This window comes from Helianthus annuus, chromosome 16 (assembly GCF_002127325.2).
Source record: "Helianthus annuus cultivar XRQ/B chromosome 16, HanXRQr2.0-SUNRISE, whole genome shotgun sequence".
In the NCBI taxonomy this organism is placed as follows: domain Eukaryota; kingdom Viridiplantae; phylum Streptophyta; class Magnoliopsida; order Asterales; family Asteraceae; genus Helianthus; species Helianthus annuus.
Window position 1 is genome coordinate 41,331,389 of NC_035448.2, and position 8,266 is coordinate 41,339,654.

Sequence of the window (8,266 nt, forward strand, 5' to 3'; positions counted from 1 at the left end):
AGAAAACTGAAAACGCGTGAACTGGTCAAACCTTCCATCTTTCTTCCTTCTCCGGCCAGTTGTGAAATCCCGATTTACCAAAATTACGATATCAATCACAATCCTTCCATTTATTCGGTTCAATCACCGGTTGGTTTCCTTAATTACCCGACCCAAACCGTTCCTATATAAACCCGACGTCCCTCAACCGAATACACTGCACTTCACAACACCTCCCCTCTCGGTTCGAACCCAACTGATTCTTCACCGGAATCATCAAGGCTCACCGGAGAGGACAAGAACCGTCGCCGGAATACGAACCACACCTCACCTCCCGTTCTCTCTTTCTGCCGGAACCACTGTGCCGCCGCCTGTTGCCGAGCCGCTGCTGTTGACCGCCGGGATCTTGCCGGAGAAGACGATCGGTAATTCTCTTCCTCCGACTTTCCTTCTTTCCTTCTTTCCTTCTTTCTTTCTTTCTTTCTTTTCGTTCTTTCTTTCTTATTCTTTTTTTTCACTGTTATTGTTAATTATTATCATTATTATAATTATAATTATTATTATTATTATTATTATTATTATTATTATTATTATTATTATTATATCTACTAACATTACTAATCAGAATTAATATATATATTATTTCTAAATATAAAGTCAGAATATTAATATTATTATTAAAATAATCAGTTTTATTATTTTTAACCCATATGATTATTTTTAGTAATAATCAGAAATTATTAAATATTACTATTAAATCAGTATTATTAATATACATAAAATCAGAAATATCTTTTATAATCAGATTTACCATTTTTTTTTATTTACCTATATTAATCAGATTTACTAATATTATTAATACAAATATATTATAAATATTACCATTCCTAATATCTATATTAATCAAATTTATTAAATAATATATAGGATTTTATTATTTTAATCCAAAATAGTATTTATTATTTGAAATCTGAATATTTATTTTTACATTATCAGATTTATTATTCTATTTAAAATCAGAAATTATATTTCAGAATTATTATTAAATCAGAATTTATTCTATTAAAATCAGAATTATTATAATAAATAGATTTAATATTTTATTTAGATTTAATATTTTATTCAGATTAGCAATATTATTCAGATTTATTATTTCAATTATTAATCACTATCTTATTTACTTATATATATATATATATATTTATTTAGTCCAACAATTTAGTAATAACATTTATACCATTTTGATAAAATCAGTAATATTATTTATTTGTCATATATTTTTTAAATATAACAATATGAAACATATGATTATTTTAAGAATGTTGATAGTATTTCATGCCTTGTTATTTAAATAAACCCTAAATTCCCAATATTTAACAAAATACTCAAAATTAATAGGGTAATTCTCTTGTGCAACGACACTTGGAACAATCCTCATATTCTCTTTCCAAGAAATACGCAACGCACTCCAAGGTGAGTATACATGACCCATTTTCGTTTTACACTTTTTGGGTGCAATATGTATTACATATCAAACATCACAACACATTAAACATTTTATGCACACTCTATCCTTACTCTATGTGATACATTTTAATCATGTTAGACATGTTATGCTACTGTAAACACCTAATGACTATGTGTTCATTAACTTCGTACAAGCCTCCCCTAACAATGGTAGCGCTATAGGTTGAGAAACGCCCCTCCTGTTCTATGAGCAGGTATTGTTAGGTTTAAACTATGTCAAACATACTCAAACTCGTTTGGGTACACTTTAATTGCGTTAAACTTTGGTTTGGACACATAGAGTAATATCGTTTCGAGTATATACTGTTAACATGATATTGTATTTCACATTTGGATATGAGCAACATTTTAAACATGTACTATGCTATGTATGAAAACTTGTATACTCGCCAACATGTTTTTGTTGACATTATTTTAATACATATTGCAGGTTGAAAGTACAAGATTCAAGAATCAAGCTAGGATGAACCCTAGAAACCCACATAACATTTGAATTATTGTTGAACAAGATGTTGTATTGTTTGGAACTATGTATTTCACTTTAGAGTTTATGAAATGAATTAAATAAATTATTGTCACATTTAGTGTTATGTTGTTTTGAGCAATTTGTTCGTCTCATCCCGATGTTTCCGCCATCGGTTGGTGTAACACCTCGAAATTTTTGCGTCCAATAATGTGCCGACACGTGTCCTAAGTTTACACGTGGCATTAATATTAAATAAAAGACTAATGTTGACAAACCTTGAAAGTATATAAATTCGAGGGTTATAAATGTCAAACAAAGATAAATATACTGTATAGTATCCCTAAACGATGCTCGTACCTTCAAACGAATAAATCACGGATCGTACGGAAGCGGAACGCAGAAGAAAGTGAGAGATTACAAGCTACAGGGGTTAACTGTGTCAACATGTTTAATAATACCTCTGAGTGACCCTTTAACGTTCCAAAGACTTTGTAACAGTATTATACCCTCACTAAAATAATATATATGAATTTCGCGAAGTTTCGATATGAAACGAGAAAGTTACGATCGAATTCGTAGAAGAAGGGTTAAAAGCGTCAACAGTGAAAGTTAAGGCTTTCCAATATAATTAATAAATAAACCGGGGACTTAATAATGCGGGTAATTAACACGAGGCCCCTATCGGTATATAACCGAGGGCCAAACCGCAAAGTTACCCTTTCAAAACCGAAAGGTCAGGTGAATCATTACGAAAGATTTCGTTATTAATGGCCAGATTCTGTAATCATTACAAAAAGATTTAAAAATCCTGAAATCTTAACCTTAGGCGACCCGCGTGAAGTTTAAGGATTAGTTGAGGCGGGCCACGAGCCTCTTAAATAACACGTCTGTTATATGAACTTTAGGCGACCCGCGTAAAAGAAGCATGGAATATCCATGCGGGCCGCGTCAGGCGCCCAGATGCAGAAACATGCTTAACTTGGCTGTTCAGCCTTCCAAGAGCCATGATCTGCATTTAAACACCTCCAAATGACCCCTAAACGACCCCTAACACTAAGGACAAGTGTTGATCAGTTGTGGTGTGTGCTAGACTTTGTTGTCAATCAATTGTGGTGCTTGAAACCACTATATAAAGCCTAAGTTGCAACCATAAGTTCACACCCCATCATCTGCATCATTTGGTCATTTCTGGAGCTCCAACTTCCTCTCAAGTGGTCACACTTGGTGCATAGGACCTCAGTAAGTGTTCCACTCCTTTCCCATTTGAGCTTTTACTTAGTTCTAGCTTAAAAGTCGATCCGTCGTAACTAACAGTCGACTTAGCGATAACTCACAAATGATTCAGTGAATTGTCGAATCAAGAATGGTTATGTGTTGGTAATTATGTGGGTAATAAACCTCTAAAAGGGTTCCCACTGATCACCACTCTAACTATGTCAAATGTCGAGTCAAACGTGCACCCAAAAAGTCAACAGAATGTCGTTTTGGCGAATCTTGCATAATCTGTAATGTATATACTATGGAACCTGTTTTGATGATCATAAAACATGATATTAAGTATATAAACTTGTTTGCGCTCGTTTGAATCGACCATTTGCTATATTAACCCGGTTCGGAGCCGAATGTCGCAAAAGTTTGACTTTTGCATTGACTTCAGTTCTGACCCGTTTTAGTGAGGTATAGATATGCCTTAGGACTCTCTTAGGACCAGGTCACGTGATGGTATAACCCTCTGTGACCGGTTCATCGTTTGTCCGAGTCTTTTACGCATTTCCGTTAATCGCCTAAAAGTTGACCGTAACGCCCTTTTTAAAATAAAACGAGTATTTCGGACACGTGAACGGACCATAACCTTGCTCACTAAATTATAAGCATGTCCTTAAAGTCTCACGTCAATCCGAGGTCTAGAATAAGAGTTATGCTAAATAGCGCAATTAAAATAAACTTTTGTAATAAACGACGCAATTAGCATAACACCTATCTAACCCAAGTATTCGTCACCAAAACTTTTACCCACTGTGGTAAAATAATATTTTGAGAATTTTAAGGATTTTTAATAATTTTTACCTTGCTCATAACCTGCGGTTATGGCTACGGTTCGGTTAATACCGAATATGCCCTTTTTGGCCAAAACGGGAGTTCTACAAGGTCTTTTGACCCGATTCCAGTTGCTACTGGTTTTAAATAATAAATAAAGTATTTTAAGCTTTATAAACTGTTCGGGAAACTCAGATTTCCTGTAGAACTCGAAAATCCCTTTTAAAAGTCTTTAAAGTGACCGAAAAGCCCCTACGGGGCATAATATAAACTTAAACTCGTTACGGGCGTCACGGAAGGTATCCTACTGATACCAAAATACTTTTAAGGCATATTGACTTAGGAAATAAGCGTAGGACACTTATGGTTAACCGTTTCGCCTATTTGCGCACACGGTACGGCCCATGGAACTAGTTTTCGTGCAATAGCCGATATGGGTCAAATTATATTATTCGAACCCCAAAATCCAGAGTATGAACTATAAACCCATATAAAACAAGTCTCTGAACTTGTTGGGTCCAAATCATACTCCATTCTCGGTTTTCGCCTTTTCGTGCGAATTAACCATATCTATATATCGGAATCAACCGGTTTAAGCTACGGCTAATACAAGGACCGTTAGGATTCTAAGAGGTTAATTAAAACCTTCGTTCCAGATTAGGAGCCCCAGTAAAAGCTATCGGTGACTTGATCTAAATTAAGGATTTATACTTGCAAAGGTAAATACTTTTAACTTATTTTCCCTTATACGGGCTTGGGATACGGTATTTTAAATATACCGCTTGGTCGGGTGTAGAAACCTTTTAATCGGAGATGATTAAATTGCATAATCCCGTTTTAATCTGTATTGATTGATAACAAATAACATTGGGGGTTAATGACCGTGTCCTGGATATCCTTGGCTCATTTTAAAAAGTGAATGGCCACGACGTAAGCACAAGGTGTAGGCAAAACACCTTCTGTTGCATATGTATAACGTATACTCACTCGTGAGAGTATTCTTCTTGTGAGATTATATTTGTGGTGTGTCGATTAATCTTGTCCGGCTTGTATTGTATAATCACCGGCCCTAAATGTTGGACAACCATGTAAATCGGATACAAGATTTTTATTAACAAAATTGTCCCAAGTATAAAAGATTAATTTTGCCTTTGGGCATTTTAATCAACGTGTCAAAATATTTTGTGCCTTGTGCATTCAAATCAATTTTCCCAACTCTTTTCAAAAGAGTCGGTTGAATGTATTTACCAGTGTAAACTGACGTATTTTCCCCAAAAAGATTAAGTGCAGGTACCTAAACGTAAATTGGCTGGTATTAGCTCCCTAGCGTCGTGATAAGTCTCGCAAGCTTGATTGCAGTATCTGATGGAACAATATTTTATTATTATTTTGATCCGCTGTGGATATATTCGACTTCTGTAATACATTTGATATTACAACCAGAGGTTGAAGTATATATTTATCTTTAAGCTTCCGCTGTGCATTATATAATTGTGTGGTTTGACTATATTGTTGCCAACATCGTCACGGTAATCCCCCACCGGGCCCACCGGTGAAACACGTGGAAATCGGGGTGTGACAGGTTGGTATCAGAGCCAACATTGAGTGAATTAAACACTATCCTTATGTGTTTAATCTCAATGACACACAATTGCACATATTCGAGTCTAGACTTAACATAGGAATACTCCCGACTCTAATCTGAAATTTATTGCTTCCAATTATTTTTATATATTGGATACGTCGCCAAGAGAAGAAGCCGTAATAGGAGTTCTCCACACCCGGGGTCCTGAGATGCTGAGCTTCGTACCGCGACAAAAATGAAACGAACACCCGAGGAGAATGCAGTCAAAAATAATAATGAAGAAGAAACTCCTCTTACTGAAAATCGTTTTCTTATTAGTCCCTATAAGGACATAATTATCCTTCAGTCCTTAAGGGCCATACAAATTTTCATATAAGACAAAAGGCAGTGGTGGTCTATGACTCCCTGTCAGAAAAAGGTAATGAACTAGGTTCAAACCTCAAATACTTTGATTCTCTGAAATCATAACATATAAATTATATATGTCCGTGTGACTAAGCCTTTTGTGCTATTATTAAATGCCTCGATCCCAGACGATCATGGCTTATAAATTAAACTTGTCCACGAGACTAAGCCTTTTGTGCTATTATTAAATGCCTCGATCCCAGACGATCATGGCTTATAAATTAAACTTGTCCACGAGACTAAGCCTTTTGTGCTATTACTAAATGCCTCGATCCCAGACGATCATGGCTTATAAATTAAACTTGTCCGTGTGACTAAGCCTTTTGTGCTACTACTAAATGCCTCGATCCCAGACAATCATGGCTTATAAAACTTGTCTACGCGACTAGGCCATTTGTGCTAATATTAAATTATAAATTAGGATTTATGATAAAATCCTAAATAAAAATAAATATCCTTCCTTCCCTGCCAGTAGGCATTTTTAAAAGGAATCTTAAGGGTGAAATCTAGCCTACGCGGCCAAGAGGGTGAAACCTACCCAAGGGATTCAAATCCTTGTTAACACCTAAAAAAAAAAAAAAAAAAAAAAAAAAAAAAAAAAAAAAAAAAAAAAACGTGTTAGCACTCCTGACAAATGTGATTCGATAAAATCACAGCAGTCATCCTTATATTGGATTCTTCCAATTTTCTTATCTAGTCTAGTGATCTTGAGATCATGGCTTGTGTCATCCTATAAGATGATCACGTTATAAACATCCGATAGTGATGAAGTGCCTACGGGCTAAACTTGTTGTCCGATAAGACAACGACAGTGGTGGTCTGTGACCTCCTGTCTGAAAGTGTTGGACCAGGTCCAAGCATAATGGTCGGTAGGATCCATACGATCTCGACTAATAGCATCTGAGAAGATGATCATATTATAACCATCCCTCAGAAGGGAAATGCCCACGGGCTATACCTATTGTCCTAAAAGACAAAAGACAGTTGAAGTCTACAACTCCCTGTCAAGAGAAGGTAATGAACGTGATTCAAACCTTAAATGCCTCGATTCTCTGAAATCATGGCTTACAAAAATTTAGAATTGTCCTTGTGACTAGGCCTTATGCGCCACTTCAATATCCTTAATGTTTTATAACTAGGATAAATTAAAATGGAAAATACTAATTAAATATAACTAACAAGTTAACCAATATGGTTTATATTACCATGGTTGATAAATCGTCAAAGATGATGATTCCATAATAATCTCTGAATAAATCATTGTTAATATTTATGTAGCAATCAAGCTACATGGCTGGATTAGATGAAGCTAACAGTCACTTGAAGGACAACAATGATGCTACCAGAATTAATGTAACTGGAGCAGAACTGCAGGCAATAATAGATTATGCTGTTACTCGAGCTCTTGATCGATAGTATGATGAACCAAATGATACCCACTCCAAGACTCTATCTATGGCTTGTAGTAAGCCCCCTCCTAAAACGCATGAGTCAAGGGAGGACGATGTTCATGACTTGTCAAATCAAAGGAGTATTCCGTCTAGACAAGTTGTGTTTCATCAAGAGGCATCAGTTAAGACCTGTTCATATAAATATTTTGTCTCCTGCAAGCCCAGAGACTTTACAGGAGAAAATGGGGCCATCGATTGCATGACATGGCTTGATGAAATGGACGCTGTTGTTGACATCAGCGATTGTGCGGAGCAAGATGTTGTGAAATTTGTTTCACAATCATTTAAAGGAGAAGCGTTGGCATGGTGGAGATCATTACTCCAAGCCACGGGGAAGATTCTACTCTACAACTTATCTTGGGGCCAATTTGTTGCATTAGTCAAAGAAAACTATTGCCCTCAGCATGAAGTAGAAAAGATAGAATCGGACTTCCTGACGTTGGTCATGGAAAATATGAACTGTCAGGCATACGTGACAAGTTTCAACACTATGTCCCGCCTAGTCCCTTATTTAGTCACCCCTGAACCTAAACGCATAGCGCGTTTCATTGGAGGCCTAGCACCAGAGATAAAAGGAAATGTTAAAGCATCTAGGCCAACCACATATAGGTCCGCGGTGGACTTATCCCTATCTCTCACCTTAGATGCAATCAGATTTAAGTCTGTTAAGGCTTCTAACGAGAGAAGAAGAGAAAGAGAGGAGGAGAACTCTCATCAAACTAACAAGAAGAAGAAGGGAAGCTCGGAGCGTGGGAAAGATTCTGAGTTTGGAAAGAACTCGAGTCCGCCTGATAACAAACCCAAATGCAGTAACTG

At 36.1% G+C, this 8,266-nt stretch overlaps 1 long non-coding RNA gene across 1 annotated transcript; it reads left to right on the forward strand.

Annotated features, from left to right (window-relative positions):
- Positions 1-1,376: 1,376 nt before the first annotated feature.
- Positions 1,377-2,084, forward strand: LOC110918627. Its single transcript, XR_002581462.2, has 2 exons — positions 1,377-1,452; positions 1,937-2,084. It is a non-coding gene; the product is annotated as an uncharacterized LOC110918627 (long non-coding RNA).
- Positions 2,085-8,266: the final 6,182 nt, after the last annotated feature.